The 17974-nt window shown below is 32.5% G+C and overlaps 1 protein-coding gene across 2 annotated transcripts in view; it reads left to right on the plus strand.

Moving 5' to 3' along the window:
* Positions 1-1293: 1293 nt before the first annotated feature.
* MGAT4C (MGAT4 family member C) overlaps positions 1294-17974 on the plus strand; it is a 739383-nt gene continuing 722702 nt past the window's right edge. For both annotated transcript variants that reach the window (XM_036018602.1, XM_028533357.2), the window contains exon 1: positions 1294-1630. The gene's annotated coding sequence lies outside the window, so the exon portion shown is untranslated. The remainder of the gene's footprint in view (positions 1631-17974) is intronic.

Consider the following 17974-nt stretch of genomic DNA (forward strand, 5'->3'; position numbering starts at 1 on the left):
CCAACTGAGATGCTGAAGTTTCTTCTTTCCAATTCCATTGTATTTCTTTGCAGCAATAGCTACAGGGTTACCACTTTCTGTAGAGGAAGAGGGGGTGGAGGCATTCACTGTGATTTTTCATTTTGTCTCCCTTATTTCTTCTCCCCTCACCTCTCTGAGCAAAGTGATCAGGTACAGCTACAGGGTAGACAGAGGAAAAACAGAAATTTTGATTTACTTTTTCTGTTGGTTCCTGGGTGATTATGTTTTCTTTGTCCCCCTCACTCCAAGTGTGTGCACCCATTTTTGTCATGGAAGCACATTTGTTTGCACGTCAGATTATCAGACATAGAGTGGGATGCCATGGGGAAGGTAATGGAAGAAAAAGCTTGTTTGTTTTACTTTTTTTAGCTAGCATTTTATACATATGTGTGTGTGTATATATGTGTGTGTATATATATATATATATATATGCATATACTTGTGGATTATGATGCTCTTAAGTGTATTTTCTGATAATAAAAATTGTTTCATATAGAAAATCCAAGTATAGAAATGGAACTGAAAATTTTGATGACATCCTGTGTTTTTTTTGTGTTGCCACTACAACAGTTGGAGTGTATTCTAAAAGAATTTTCTAATTTAAGGGTAAGAGCTCTCATATCACACTGTATCATTTAATTGAAATAAACAGAATTTAAAAATGGTGTGTTGTTATTCAGAAAGGGAATAATTTATAAAGCTTTGTTTTTTTGGAACAACTTATTTTCTTTAGGAAGATATTCAGATCAACATTTACTGCTATGGTCACAGGTTAGAAATCTACATTCTCTTTTTTATTTTTATATATCCTCTGCATATTAACTGATATTTAAAAGATGGTACATTTCAATGGAACTTTATTAAAATAAGGGATTGTTAATAAAACATAGTTATTCATATTGAAATACTACATTTAAAACAAAATCTTCTAAATGATATAAAATGCAATAAAATGGATTTAGGACTAAAGTAGAAATTTTCTATACATCAATGATTGTTAAAACTGCAGAAAGGGTCACAATTTAATATTTTAACTGAAAACTTTAAATGTTTCTTACAGATAAAAATGTATATAGCATGATAGTATGGATTCTAGACTAGTTCGAAAGAAGCCAGTATTATAGTGAAAATAAATTTCATGCCAGTAGCCACTTTAAAAACTAGATTTAGCAACAGTCACATTAGCTTAGATAATGGGAGAATTTTTCTTCATTGAAAATGCTCTGTGTCGCTTAAGAAGAACTTACTGAGGCAGCCTGCCATCTAGCTTTTTCACAGAAAAACAGGCTTACAGACTGCAGATGAGAGACTCTGGAGCAGAGACAATTTTAACTTAGCCATTCCTAATTTATCTCAAGCGTTTTCAGTTCATCTCCACTGCTCTGTGCACACAGGAACACCAGATTGCCATCCCTAGGGAACAGAATGCTACCGGGGATCTAGAGAGCTGTCATATTCCAAGAAATATTTAAATTGTGCTGATTTTCTTCTGGAGAACTGAGCCCAGGGAATGAAACTCTTCATCAAGTCATAGCTTTGCGGGCAATAGATCAGAGGATATTGCCAGTTTTCTAATGGATTATTGTTATCGGGCAGGTTTGCTCTGAAGGTACGTAGTTATTTTCTCAATTCATTACCCTCTCTATTTATCAGGTAATGATCTAATGAGCTGGGATCCAAACCTGTAAAAAAGAGAAAGATGTTAAGTAATTGGTACTGCTTAAAGGAAGACACTTTATTGCTGAATGTTTATACGTAAATAATTTGATCCCTTTACTAAAGATTAGTAGGGTAGAGTTTGAACTGCATTGTCAGCAAAATCAGGCAAAACCAAAACAAAACTGTGCTGCAGGCTGCATTATCATAAGTTCATATTAATTCTCTTGAGGCTTTTCTTTTGTAGCTGCAATGTATAAAGAAGAGAAATGTGTAGTTTTGAAATTCACTAAATCGTGTATCTTTCTTAATTCTTTTACATAATCATGATATTTTTTCCAGATATTCCCAAATAAAAACTTTGACTCAAATGCTATTATTAATTTTGGTGTCACTGATGTTTATGATATATAAATGTATGAATGATGAATGTATTTAAGGAATTCCAGTAAGAATCTTTTTGAGAATAGTATGTCACTGTACTTTGTTGTCTTCAGAGATTTTTATTTTTGAGTTGAGATGAATCATACTAAAATTAATTCTGAATATTTAGTTAAATATACATACTGTAATAATTTATTATTTAACTTTGTTCTGTGATGCAAAAAACTAAATGTATCTATAGAAGTACACAAAACTGTTTAGCAAAGTAAGGTGTTAAAAGCAGACAAACTTCTAAACATTAACTAAAGCAATAAAAATGTTGAAAACCTTATCCTAAAATAAAAGTTAACTTATTATACCTAAGATCTATTAGAACAGGAAGAGGTGACGTCTGCGCCTGTTTCCTACAAATTAAAGGTGTGTGTACAGAGGGGTGTTCTGTGTCAGAGAGTGAGTGAGGGTGTAGGAGAGAAAACAAACACCATCATCACACTAGGTGCATGAAAACTAAAGAGGTATTTTAATATATATTAGAGCTTTGGAGGCTTTTAAGTGTTTTATTATTGTATAAATAGATTCAGTGAAGCAGACCATGGTGTTGATATTTCTTCCATGTAAAAATGATGATTTGGACAGGTAGAATAAGGTATATTTGACCTGGACCACAGTGCACCTGCTACTGTATTCATATGGAATTTACAGTTTATGGACCCATCAATGGGTTAATCACAGGCTTAGGAGAGGAAATGGTGGCTGAGCTTCAGGAGTGTTCTTGTTAAATGTGTTATTTCTTTGGAGCATTTCAGAAACCATTAGAAGAATAAAGGAGAAGGATCCAGTCACCCAAATAGTAACTTGAAGCACATTCTCTCTTCTCCTCAGAGGGATTGTAAAGGGAAAAATGGAAAAGAGGAAGGAAAGTAGAGTTTCCTAAGAGTACTTTGAAGTTCTTTTTTCATGAATCTTACATGAATTGAGGAACGGGAGCTTAAATTAAGGTTTCCCTATGGATCCCTCCATTTGGCAAGCTTTTTCTCTACTTAATGAAATATTTTCCTCCACTCATTTAAGAAAAGAAACAGTGAGCTTGCTCTTAGCCTGGTTTCTCCCCCCAAAACTTAAAGCTTTAATTTAAATCTGCAGGAGTATGCTTTCTGAGATGGGGCACTCTACCTAGTGTCTCAGGATTTGACAATTCAATGACTTATGCATGCCAAGAAATGAAGGGATTTAGCATCCATTTATTATAGTAATCATAATAAAAAATAATAATGTATTATTATATAATCTTCTGAAAATCTCAAACTATGTGCAAAAGTGAGAGAAAAAAGAGGATAACTTCAGGGAAGATCTTTCAAAATAAATAATACCAATAGAAAATGAAATATAGTAACTTCATGTTTGGCCATGGAGAGTATATGACAGAAGCTTAGTAGTACATCTTTTAATTTGCATTTTGGTTACTAGAGGAATAGAACAAATATGTAAATCAGGAGGGGCAGTTTTAGTTGCCAAATTGCAAAAATAATTTTATCATTCTGACCTCCTATTAACCTTTTCAACCACAATCGTTAGTGTCTCATGTCTCCCTGATAGGGTTCATCCACTTATCCAGCTATCTAACTCTGCCCTGCTCCCAGGTCTAGTACTAAAACTTGTTTTACTTCATCTTGTGGTGAGATCATTGCAAAATATATTACCATAATTTCATTTTATTAGTTGCTGTTAAATATTTAATATTTATTGAGTGCCCATGATATGTCTGGTGCTTCAAAGCAATATACAGGAAGAAAACATGTAATAGTATTTTTTCTTAAATCAGCCAGTTTATTAATATTTCAAGAGTCTAATTGGTGCCCACTGAGGAAGGCAATTAAGGCCAACTCTTTAGTGGCTATTTATGTGCATGTAAGTCATGAAATGTCCTATATTTACCCAATGATTTGTGTTTAACTTTACCAAATATCCTGTACTGATCATCCAGTGATTTTCAAATTTTTCTTTAACTTTGTTCTCTAAGTCAAAGTGTCATTGTGGACAGAATATTGGATTGGGGTAAAACAAACTAGGTTAAAATTTGTTAAGCAAGTTTGCATAAGTTAATCGATCTATGTACTTCTAGCCCATCAGATATATAATGGTGAGAATGGTCCCTGCTTTTTAGAATCTTGTGGGTAGTAGAGATCAAGCATATTAAGTAACAAACACATAGTTTGTGTACAACATATGCTCAATAACTAGAACTTATTTTAATGCATTTTATCATAGTTTCATATATAGAATGCTTCCGTTGAAACTGTCTTGACTCTTACCTTTCTTCAATGATGATGTGAGTGGACTGAACATGTGTATTATCATATCCACATCTATTTGTTGAACAGTTTTAGTAATATGAATGTGTTAAACATGCAGTTATTGCCTGATACTAAAATAATCTATAGAAATACTAAAGTGTTACTCATGAATTGATAAAATTAAAAATTAAGATTAATTTGAGGAATTAGTTGGCATATTATCCATGGCTTTCAAATAGCTATCAACCATAACTTTCCAGGGAAAGCATGTAGAACTGTGTCTCTTTTTCTCACGTTTTCCCCTCTCCTAAAGGATATGGAAATAGGAGATGAGACAGTAAATTCTCTTGCTCATTATACTGTGCCCTTTGCCCCTTTCATTTACATTTTACTTTGCTACAGCGACTTGTCTTGTGAGATGTCCTCAAATTTCAGCCGCACAGAGCAGTTGAAGAATATAAATCCACACTAAAGGAAAAAGCAAATATATGAAAACTTTTACTAAAATAAAAGATAGCCTTTGCTTTGTAAAATATTCTAAATATTTTGTAATGAGAGTGAAACTGTCAAATGTGAATGTTAAATCCAGCCAGATGTTGATCTTAACTGTGAGTTTGAATCTTCACAAAATAGTATGCAAATCCAAGCTAGAAGCTGCTTTCTTTAGGTTGAAAGACTACTAAGAAATTCTAAGTCTGAATTTCTAAGATATATCTCATACTGAGATAAGCATATAGAGAAAAAATACTTTAATATTCTGAGTTATGTGGTGAGGTAAAGCATAACACAAATCTGTTTTATGTATCTTTGTATTGAAATTGGAGGATGTGTACAAAAGTCCTCCTTATAAAAGGGAATCATCAAATAATAATTTTGAAAGTGTGTTACTGAAAAGTATCTAGCACATTCAAATTTAATCAAAATATGCACACAAAAGTATCTACTGAAAAACTATTCTATATATTTTTTGAGTCAGTGTCTCATCTGACTCAAAATCAGTGTCAATACTATGTGAACCTATGAACTTACCTACTCACCAATAAGAAGATTTAGGCCTCTGACTTCAGTTCTAAAATACCTTGAAGTTCTTGTTCTATGGGATTTGATTCCTAACCTTGGATTTTGACCCAGTTCTTAAGGAGATTAGAAATTATGTTCTAATTCCTACCTAGTTTTCTATTCTGTAAAAGTGTGTGCATGTGTGTGATGGGGCAATAATATTCATATGGTGGTATGGAATGAATGACAAAATGTGAATATCGTTGCAGGGCCTTTTCCCTATAGTGTTAAAACTGGTGATGAGTATTGGTTCTCTCACGACATTGCCATCTCCTGACCACCCCTGATATTGAATTTCCTGTCAGATCTCTTTTGGGGTCACCCAATCTGTGGTTACATACATTCTTCTTTTGCCTATGGCTGCCTCCAGGTAAACATTTTCATTTATTAATCCCTACTCCTTTGACCAAACCTTAAGAAGTTTAGCTACCAATGCCTTGATGTGTTTCTTTATTTTTCCCTCAGTAAATTATTAACTGGAAAGCAGGTATCTTTAAGCTTAGTGATTCTCCTTTTATGTCTCAGCTTGTTTATACTAACAAAAAATAGTGAAGGAGACACTAAGAAAATACTGGTTCACATATCATATGTAATTTCCTCAAGGCTTCTAGAAAAGAAGTTGTAGCTTTTCCTCTGAAGGTCTCTGTCACATATTCTTCCTCCTCCTTTTTCTGTCCTCCACATTCATACAAACATACAAAAACCCAAGAAAACAAATGTTCTAAGGGGTCATATTTGGCCATAAGCATAGTTTAACAACTCTTGTACTAGACCATGAAAGATCTTCCAGGCCTTCCACCAAAGTTTGGGTAAAGGATAGTCTGAAACTTCTGTCTTCTTGCAGAAGATAGTCTACATTTCAAATGACACCACTAATTTTTAGACTAAAACTATAATTTGACCCTTTTTCTCTGAGAAAACCCTTCCAAATAGATTAATTTGATATGGACTAGATATTTATTATTTTATCTTCACTCTCAATGGATACTTTAAAGTCTTAATGTTACAGTGGAATCTGGAACCCTGTGTAGTAACAATAGCACTGTGCATTTATTGAGTGTGTTCTCTATGTTCTGTGGCCTAAAGACTATACTAAACACTTAATGTTTATTTTCTCATGTTAATCTACTCAACAACCTTGTAAGGTATCTATTATTATAATTATTTTACTGATAAGGAAATCCAGGCATAGCAGGAAGAAGTGATTGCCTATGCTTATTTACATAAGTAGCTTAGGTGATTAGCCAAGGTTTGGATTCAGAATCTTTGGCCCAGAGTCTGGCATTTAACCATTATACTATTACTCTCAGATCATAGTGGAGTTTTATGTTTACTATATGAACAGCTGTGAAAATGTTGAAAAATACATGCCAACAGCAAATCAGGTGGAAGAGACGGGAAATGACATAGTGCCGATTTTAATTCCACATTTTTATGAGCATGTATGATATTTTTCCAGTTAGGGAATCTGTTTATCTTTTCCTATAAAGGACATGATTTAACTGTTTAGAATGTTTTGTCTCTTCAAAATATCATGTAGTAAATGAGTTTGGGTAAAGAATTAGAATTATCCTAGAACACCTAAAGAACAAAATGCTATAATGTTGAAACTCACAGGAATTTTATATTTAATTTTACATTTAAATAAGTTAATGCTTAATTTAATTATTCATGTTATATAGGACAAATAATGACTAAGCAAGCTGGCAACTGGGTCCAAATACTCTATTATTCCTAGTCACTTTGCCAATACCAACAAGTAGAAAATTTGAATGTGTTTATAGAAAGGACCTGTTTGAATGAAAACTTTGTCAGGTTGCAATTCTGCTTTAATTCTAAGAAGCACATGGTGTGTGCTCTGGGAATTCCTGGGTTGTTCTTTTTAATTTTATCAATACATCTGATGTGCCTTCAGTATTTTTGCAGTGCTGAATCATATTTTCTAGCATAATTTGAATTTGATACAACATCTTTGAAAAGGAAAGTAGGCCAGCACTCCCATGTTATGTAAGTACGGTTGACCTACTTCATAAATTATTCTTCTGTCACCTCATTTGCACAATTGAATCCTTGTGATATTGCCAGATGTCCATACATAAGAAATATAATCATGAAGTGGAAAGTTGTCAATAATCCCCCAAATTAATCAATGTAAATAACCAGTCTTAATAGTTCCAGTTTTTTAATTATAATTTCTAGTAGTGAAAATACATGTTTGTGTATATGTAGATACTTGGGAAACAACACTATTATTGTTTAAGAAATTATTGTAATGAGACTTGTTATTTTAGGCTCTGGTAGGTTCTTGGATATTGTAGAGCAAAATCAAAGTAAATTCCTTTGGCTATTTTCATTGAAACAGTCTCTGTAGGTGAGATTTTATTTATCTGTAAGAAGTATGTGAGTAGATATTTGAATATGTGTATGCAGGTGTTTGTGTGCATATCTGTGACTATCAGGGATGTTTGTGTTTTTTTCCAAGCATTGCCCACAGAAGATTTAAAAAGAGACCTTTGGTTCACAAGCAGAATATTAAGAAGCTCTTCTCACCTCACTAGCAAATCAACCCTGAAATGTATAGGATACAGAGCATTGAATCTCTCCTGCATTATCTGGGAACTCTCTCCCACTCTTAGAGTTACTCCTCATGAAATAATTCACGCTTTAGAGACTGTTCTGCCAGGGATTTTTTCCCCCTTTTTTGAATTACACTTGTGGGGTCAAAATTGGGAATATCATAAGAAAAGGAAAGTCTCTATGAAATTTGGTAGATTTATATGAAATAATGAAGATTAGTATTGCAAAGATGATTAATTCTAGGTTGTCAATGGTATAAAATGGGCTGGATCTTATGAATAATGCTGGGAACTGGGATATGCCCATAAAAGTTCTCTAAAGTGTGTAAGTTGTTATATATTCTCTTTTGACTCTGAGAACAGTTATATTTGACATTAGTTTTAAGTCTTGCTTTCATTTTGTAATGCCTTCTTGCTATTTCTAAGCCTTTGGTAAATACCCACATAGACCATGGGAGTAGAGTATAAATTAAATTCACACTAAAGGAAAAATCTTAATCTGTGCATATGTACATGCAGACAGAATCATAGCTAGATGAATGCATACCTACCAACTAATACATACAGTCCAATAAATATAGAAAAGGGACAGATGGAGAGACAAGCACATATGGACACAGGTTGACAGATAGGAACTGATGATGTGGCAGGGATGGTTAGACAATACACAGGGGAAGGCAAACTGACAGACGGCTAGAAACGTACTGCAGAGAGATATGGAATAATAGGCAGGTAAGCATAGACAAGCAGGTACAGACACAGAGGTATTGAAGGCCAAACAAGGAGAGAGAGTGAGACTCAGATGCATGCTCTACTGAGGACAGGCATGTTTGGAAACCAATCAGCAGGCCAGCATAGAGAGAACTGTAGACATATGTCTGTGCACATGCATTGTACACTAGATTTTGCCTAATACAGTCACAAGGCAAAATTCAGTAATGTAATCATTTTATTGCATGTTAAAGGATTATTTGTAAGGTATAATTATCTGTGCATTGTTTTCATTACTTCAGTGCAGGAAAAAGAACCATGGATATACATGTAAACCTGCTTTGTCATTCCCTTTAATTTTATTTAGTGTTCCTGCCTTTGGGTAAGGGAAACAAATAAAAAGAGTCAAATTATTGTGAGGTTGCTGTTGAGATGTACCTTAAGGTCTTTTCAAACCCTGGAATGTAAGAGACAAGTCCAAATTTAGACAAGAAAATGATCAATTTCTTTCTCTAGGAGAAGCAACAACAATTATAAAACAAACAAAAGAACAAAACCCTTGTGGCTCTAAAACATTATTAATGTCAAAACAATTATTGCAGTCCTTAGTCCTTTGCTGTGGGTTACTGAAGTAATTTCTAAGTTATTAATGAACTTGATTTTTTTTTGCTACAATAAAATGAGAAAAGCAGGGGAATTATATCTCTGCTGTGATTGAATGAAAGTTTAACAGCTTAGATAAACATATATCAAATTTTTAAAATTTGATAGAAAGTTTTGACATTGATTTGAGATAAACAGCCCTTTAAAACACTTTAAAATGTTTCAAATGTTTAAAGGATAGCAATGCCTAGTAATTATTTATAAGCTCTTTTTAGAGGTTTGTAAGGATATATAGACGATGTAGTTAAATGCATATGTTGAGTCACTCTCATTAGATAAATACTTTGATCTTTAGAGCTTGAAACTTAATGAAAACAGGTTAGGTGTCAATTTTTAAATCACACAGACATCTGTGGCACCTGTGTGTTAGCCTATTTATTTCTGTGATTCCTGTCCTTCTCTCAATTTATGGGTATACCAGACTGCTTGCAAACATTTTCACAAGGTTTATACTTCATGATGACATTTCTCTTTCATTTCTTTATCACTAATTGGCATGACACTCTGATTTTATTTATATTTTCATTTTAAAATTGGAAACTTGTATATATAGCAAAATTTGACTTTAAATTGATATTTTTTGCCACAGTGTATCAAAAAAATCAAAAATATGATTTACTACAACACTATCTTTATATTATTGTAAGTGTACAAAATGCACATCATTCTAAGACACTTTTGTTTATCTCTTAAGCATAAATTCCTCTATATTTTATTATGGTTTTTCTTCTCTTCTACTTTTATTTTTATTCAGCTTGTATGGTTTCATCCATTGCTATATTTTTACCTTCTAATCTACAACTGTAGCCATGATTTTACTTTGATTTTGACCTTGTAGTTTGGAGTAAGGGAAAAAAACCATAAAATATGTATTTAAAAAATATACAAGACAAAATAATGACCGCATTTGTAAGAGAATACAAATAATTTCCCATTTTAGAAATTTTTGGACCATATCCATCATTGCACCAGAAACTGAGATTTTCGGATCTAATAGGTCCGAAAATAATGGAGAATAATGTCTTCCACCATTTTTCTCAAAGATGCTATAAATTCAACCCAGTCTATTTCTGCTGCTAACATGATCCCATCTTTACTTGGTACAATAGAAATTATTTTGGGATGGGGTCTCCAATTGAAGCAGTTTTCCATTAAGCAGAAATAAATATCATATCTTTTCATTTATCACAGTGAAATATTTGTGTTTTAATTTTATAAATAATATCATTTAATTTTGCTATCTTCTACAACTTGAAATGCTTTTCTAAAAATAAAAATAAGTGTCGTATTCTCTCTGTTATCTTAAAAATATTGGGAATTAGTAATTGAGATAAGTGAAGGGTTTATTTAACTTTGTAGTTTTCCTTTTTGAACTGAAATAGTAATTTTATTGGTATAATAGGTTTAGAACAAAACAAATATAGCTAAAATTATTAAAACTAAAAAGTTAAGCCCTGGCTGGTGTAGCTCAGTGGATTGAGCATGGGCTGCGAACCGAAGTGTCGCAGGTTCGATTCCCAGCCAGAGTACATTCCTGGGTTGCAGGCCATAACCCCCAGAAACCACACATTGATGTTTCTTTCTCTCTCTCTCTCTATCTCCCTCCCTTCTCTCTCTAAAAATAAATAAACAAAAACTTAAAAAAAAACTAAAAAGTTAAAATTTTACTAGAGATTTGAAAGAATGGGCTGCATCCCTACTGTGTTTCAAATGATCTCAGTCACTGACTCCCAGAAACAATCTGGAAGTGCTGTAATCTATCAGCCTAAGGAGACCCACACACTTTCTCACATGAACCATCCCATCCAAGACAGGTGCCCACAATCCACAAACACTACTTCCATGAGATTCTCTTCATTTTTATTCTTACATGTGCATGGATGAAAAACGCAGTGACTGGGGGTAAAAAGACATGTTCTCATAGCTTTTCTTCCACAAGTGTTATTTAAACAAGAAGATTGTGATTGCATCATTAAAGGCATAAATATATCAAGAAAACTTTGAGTTTAATTTTTTAGTTGAACTTGAATAAATACATTACCATGTGTGCAAAATGGGACTACAGCAGATTTATTGGGTTTCTTAATTGAAGCCAAGTTTTTGTTTTTCACTTGATCCTGCTCTGCATCCCACCAGATTGGCACAGGATAACTATCACTTCATGACTTAAACTATAGTGATTAATTACTCTTTCCCTGGAATCTATAGGATTATAGGAATTCAAATTACTCTTAGTTTGATGCCCAAACTGGATAGTCTAATACTGCAGGAATTTGGCAGCCATTACCAGGCTATGTGAAATGGGACAGAGCAAGGAGGTCTGCAGAGAGCAGTAAGGTAGAATGAAGCTCAAGCAAGGAAAGATAAGACATCTGTAGTCATAGAGCCCAGAGATAGACAGTGATAATCTGAGTAGCTTTTTTTGGGTCCTGGCTGCATTCACTTTCTGCTTGTGGATTCTGGGACTACCCAGTACCTCTGTGTCATTGCACTTGTCCTGAAGTAAGCTCTTAGCACTATTGTTTGTCATCACTCAAACCTCTAGTAAGTACTGTAGTCTATTGCTTTGTCAGAAAATTATTTCAATATTTTTTCTTAATCCTCCAACAATACTCATTCACTTGTTTTTTGTTATAGTCCAAAGAGAACTTTTTCATGTCCTCTCCAAATATATAAATATACATTCACTTGTCTCAGCCAGGATGCACTCTGGTATCACCATGTAGGAGGCTGGTTAAGAGCTTTGTTGACAGAGTTGGTGATGCTGTGTATCAGACCCTGTTCCACCATTTGCTAGAACCATATATACTTTATAACTTTAAGAGTTGTGTTTCCTTGATATGTTAAGTGTGCAGAGAGGTGAAATTATATTCCCTCTACAAATGTGCCTCTTTTTCTCCTTGTGTTTCCTATGAACTTGTTTATGTATGTTGAAGACATATTTGATAGGTAGACATGCATAACTATTATTTCTATTTGCATGCTTTAATGTTACAAAGAGCCCTGATTTGTTGCTGTTAATGCTTTTTTTATCTGAATTCACCCTTGTTTGTTACTGATACAGGGAATTCTGCCTCTCTATATTTGAATTACCTATAGCCCTGCACATTTAAAAATATTTTTTATTAACCAGTTGGTGTTAGATTTATCTTTTATATGCAGCAAAAGACTAGGATACTTTGAGCTTCAACGTGAAAATCTCTCTCTTTATTAATTTAGTTTAGGCAGTATTAACATGCTGATTTGAAAAATGTTTATAAGTTCTTCATTTTTTTGATGGTAGCTATTATCAGAGCCGTGAATAATGAGCATACTTTCTGCTCTCTGGACTTTTTGCTCTAACTCTACATTAAGGCATATAGCACATACCTTCTATTTCTTTACCCAAAGACTCATATTTATCTTAAGATTATATCTATAGATAAATGTATAAAATACTTCCACATTTCCCCTCTACCCAGAGATTTTTCTAATAGTCTTTCATTTGATTGGTGTTCATATTTTAATATTTATATCAAAAAGATTTCATAGGAGCAGTTTTGTATATTTAAAATACATTATGGCTTTTATTCTTGAAAGATTATTTGACAGAATACAAACTTTTAAAATCATAATTCCTTCCCTTGATCATTTTTATTTGTCCATTTTATTCTCAATAGTAAAAGTCTTCAAAAAGTTAACTTTCTTTCCTTATTTAATCTTAATTTATATAAAATTTCATTTTTTCTGACTGACTGCCTATAGTAGCAATTTTTAACCAGTGTATCACAAGATTTTAAAAAATATACAATAGCTATCTAGTCAGCAGCACTGACCTCTTTTCTTTTAGATTGTTGTATAAAAAAAAAAATGACAACAGCCAACACAACAATCGCAGTCCATGCAAGTGCTTTCTCTTGACCCATAAATTTCTAAGTCATATAACTTGGATAAGTCACATAATAAGGTGGCATATGATTGGTTAATTCTTGGTACCAGAAATCCTTATATGCATGTAGAGGCACCCAGTGTTTTAAAAAGTCACTTTGGAGCAAAAAGGTAGATAATTAGTATTATTATTATTTTTGGTAAAACAATAAAAAGTATTCCATTTTTGATTGGATTGGAAAATATATATATACATTTTTGGTGTGCCACAGAATTTTAGTAATTTGTGTGTGCCATGAAATGAAAAGGTTGAAAAACTTTTTACAGAGTTCTATGACAATGATGACTAAAGTTACTGTGGTGAACCAGTGCTGACAATTTGGGGTCAGTTTTTTTCCTGGAATGGGACACCCTCTTTTCAATATGAAGTTTCAAAGCTCTTTTTTATTATAAAATATTAGCTTTGTTGCATTATATCTATTTTGTTCAATGGAGATCCACTTCTACAAATACTGGCTCTCTTTTTTTTTTATGAACTCTTTTCACACTAATCCTTGTTAAGCCTTCAAAATATTTAGTTGTTTGTCTATTTTTATTCTCTTTATTCCTTTTGTTTTCTCTTTATCATTTATGTCTATCTTTTTACCACTCTTTAAAATTTTTAAAATTTTTTGTGCATTTTCTCTCCTGCATATGCCTTTTATCATTTCATTCTACTCCTTTTCTAAGCCTTACAGGATAACATTACACCTCCTTCAATTTCTTCCTTTAGATGTTAGAATTGTAACCTGTGTGTATACTCCATTGATACCTGGTAATTTTTGTAATTTATGGAAAATATTGAATAACCTACTTGGATGTAGTAATTTTATATGGTAGTGTATTTATCATTTTTTATTGTTTCTTTAGTTTCCCTTCCTTTTTTAAGTTGTATGTGTATTGATTATTATTTATTTATTTATTATAGAAATTTAACTACTCTAAACCATTACTTTGTAAGAAAATCACATAAGTGAATGGCCACAGGTGTGTCCTGTGCCTAGTGTAAATTTATGTATGGTCCAAGATTTCGAGTGTGAGTGTATTTAGTCTTCACTTGTTCCAAGTTAATGGAAATGGGCATCTGTAAGATTTCTTTTGTAACAAAGTTTCTTTTTCACCCAGCCATAAGACTGACCTTTTCAAATATCATTTATTTAATGTGGTTTTTATCTAGAAATACCTCTTTTTTTTTTAAGATTTTTATTTATTTATTTTTAGAGAGGGAATGGAAGGAGATAGAGAGAGAGAGAGAAACATCAATGTGCAGTTGCTGGGGGTTCTGGCCTGCAACCCAGGAATGTGCCCTGGCTGGGAATCGAACCTGGGACACTTTGGTTCCCAGCCCGCGCTCAATCCACTGAGCTACGCCAGCCAGGGCTAGAAATACCTCTTCTCATTCTTAGAATTAAGTTGGTTCCAGAATATCTCATACCTCTGATATGCACCCTGCCACCCCCAACAATCCCGGCTTTTGCAGATGTGAGATAGTTTTAACACATAAATGTTTGTGCTCCTGTTTGAAGTTGTTTCATTGTCCCTTTACTAAATTTCTAGCCTTGTAGTTTTCTTTTTGCCTTCTGGTTCATACACTGCTTTTTGATATTCACTATACTGTGGAAGACTTTCTACTATTTTGTAGTTCAGGGTTTAACTTAGTTTCACTAAAAATTGAATTTTTCCTTGACTTCTTATCCCCCTTGTTGATTTAAGACAATTTCTATAAAGAGAGAGAGAGAGGGAGAGAGAGAGATGCCAACTCATTTCTTCTGTGGTCAAATTTAAATTCTCTACAAACTTTTTTAGAACTAAATCAGATCATGATCGACTCCTTTTCAAAATATTTTGATGATTTTCTATAACCATTGTCAAACTTATCAAGTCTTTAAAATGGTCCATGATACCATATAACACTCTGGATCCCGGCCCCGACTGTACTTTCACCTTCTACCTCTTTTTCTCTTCCCCAGGGTGTTCTAGCTGTGCAGCCTTCTCACTGTCATCTAACTCTTCTGATTTTGTGTTTTTGCTTTTCCCACTGTAGACATTTGAGCATTTCCTTGTGTCTACAACACCTTATATCAAAGTATTTGCACAGACAGTGCTTTCATTTCATATAGGTCCCTGCTTAAAAATTTCTCAAAAATCCATTCACAGATAACTGTATTGTTAATATGAACTCATTTGTCTATTGTAATTTAAAATATCATTTAAAACTGTGATATTAAAATGCTTGCTTTTATTCTGTCCCTGTTCCTTCAGTACAAACTCTATGAGGACAGTGATATTTTTTTCTTCTTGTAACTGTTTAATCATCATGATTACAGCAGTGTGTGATATATATAACTGTACTAAATTTAAGAAATTTTATAGGACTTTTCCTTAATATTTTTTGTTGGAATTCTTTGTGACATAATTCACAATCATTCCATATTAGAAACCAATGATTCTTGAGCATTTATTATTTTCTAGGTACTCTTCTAACATTATTTAGGGTATTCTTTTATTTTGTTCAATTTAAATTTTATTTCTCAATTACAGTTTAAATTCAATATTATTTTGTATTAGTGTCAGGTATACAGCATACTGGTTAGTTACATATGTGATCCCCCGATATTTTAAGTGCATACCTGGCACCATACATAGTTATTATAACATTACTGACTAGACTCCCTATGCTGCACTTCACATCCCTGTGATTATTTTGTGACTTTGTACTCCTCAATCCCTTCACCTTTTTCACCCAGCTCCTCAACCTTCTTCCCTTCTGGTAGCCACCAGTCTTTTTCTCTTGTATGAGTCTGTTTCTATTTATTCATTTATTTTGTTTCTAGATTCCATGCATAAATGGAATCCTATGGCATTTGCCATTCTCTGACTTATTTCAGTTAGCTTAAGTGGTATTAATTTACTAATTTTCAAAAAGACTGTGAGTTAAACTCTATATAGTTGTTTTACAGATGAAATTGGAGACAGAGAGGTTATTTCCTATAACTGATAGAAAATGATGTAATTTGCTGCTGTGGCTTTTAAACAGTTTGGTATATGTTTATATACCATAGATCCACAAATCTATATCTACATATATAACTTACAAATTTAATATCATCTGCTCTTTTTAGCTTTTATCTGTTTCAATACACCTGGAATGGAATTTTCTTTTTCTTTGTCTATTTATTTGGTTTTGTTTTACCACATTTTCTGCAAAGATCCTAATGTCTTTCAAAAGTAGAAATCATTGATACCTCTCCAATAAGCCATGCTAGATTCTTCTCTGTCACATTTTTTCGTTTCCTTTTGTGTCAATATTGCTATTTCATTCATTTATTTTAACTGATTTTCCCATTATATTACGAAATTGTATCATAATGCACCATGTTCTCATCAATCCGCTCTAGACCTGTCTAGATTTCATTATTTCTCTACATAAATGGCATTTTAACTGCATGTTGTCTTTTAAATTTATCCATCATATTTCCAATTAACTTGTTTTGTCCATGCAGACTAATTATTTTAGAATGTCTTCTCATTCATCTACTAAAATGATGTACATACTTCAAGATTTTTGTCAAGTATGGCAATTTCTATCAAATTTACACAAGTGTTTCTTTATAACATAAAATCTCACTAAGCTTGATATATTTCCTCCTTTAAAACAGTCCCATTTTTTGTGCCTCTCCTTTGTTATTTGTCATTTAAATTTTTTATTATACAATGCTATTCATTTTATTATTATCTGCCTTTATCAGAAAGATCTTAATTTTTCAGTTTTTACAAGACTCAATCCATCATTATTCATTTTCTTCACCACACTTTTTTATAATATATAATTATGGATTGTTTTGTAATTAAATCTATATTCCTAATAAATTATTAGGTCTGATTCACCGGGGATTATATCTAGCACCAGACCAATGCATACTAAACAAAAACATTTTTATCAGTCAAATGAAAGATGTTTAACTCATTACATATAAATTAATCTTAGAGGAAGTATGCTTTATAGGTGCTGTACTTTGCCATGTATAATGCTCACTTTTTTGCCCAAATTTCTGGAAACAATAAGAATGCACATTATACATGAGTAGTACTGATTCTGTATCTATATGCATGTTTTTAATTATTTTATTTATGTTTAGGCATTGGAAGTATAACTCTAGAAAGCAAGCAACAATATTCATATGTAAAATAATACCCCAGAATATGATAACCAGTTTTGTTTCTAAATATAAATAAATAAATGACTGAATTAAAAAAATAAAATGAAAAATTTTTTTCCTGAAAGTTTGGACCAAAAATGTGGGTGCACAATATATGTGGGAGTGCACTATACATGACAAAATATGGTACTTCCTTGTAACTTATATAATATCTGGCATATATTAGTTCTCTAAAATATTTATGGTCTTAAAATTTAACTAAAAAATAAAAAAATATCAATATTCTCCTGGAATAGAAATTTCATATCCTTTGTACTATTTTATTATTATTTTGTTTTATTTTAAATTTAATTTTATTATTTTATTTTTTCATTTCATTTTATTTTATTTTGTAATTATTAAACAGACATCCAAAAATATTGTGTTGGCTTAGGTACTTGGGTTAGGGAAAAGATTTGTCTTAATACTCTAGTTTCCTTAGTGTCTTATTCAGCTTGCAATTCCATAACAAAATACTATAAATTGAGCGGCTTATACAATAAAA

This window comes from Phyllostomus discolor, chromosome 2 (assembly GCF_004126475.2).
Source record: "Phyllostomus discolor isolate MPI-MPIP mPhyDis1 chromosome 2, mPhyDis1.pri.v3, whole genome shotgun sequence".
NCBI lineage: Eukaryota > Metazoa > Chordata > Mammalia > Chiroptera > Phyllostomidae > Phyllostomus > Phyllostomus discolor.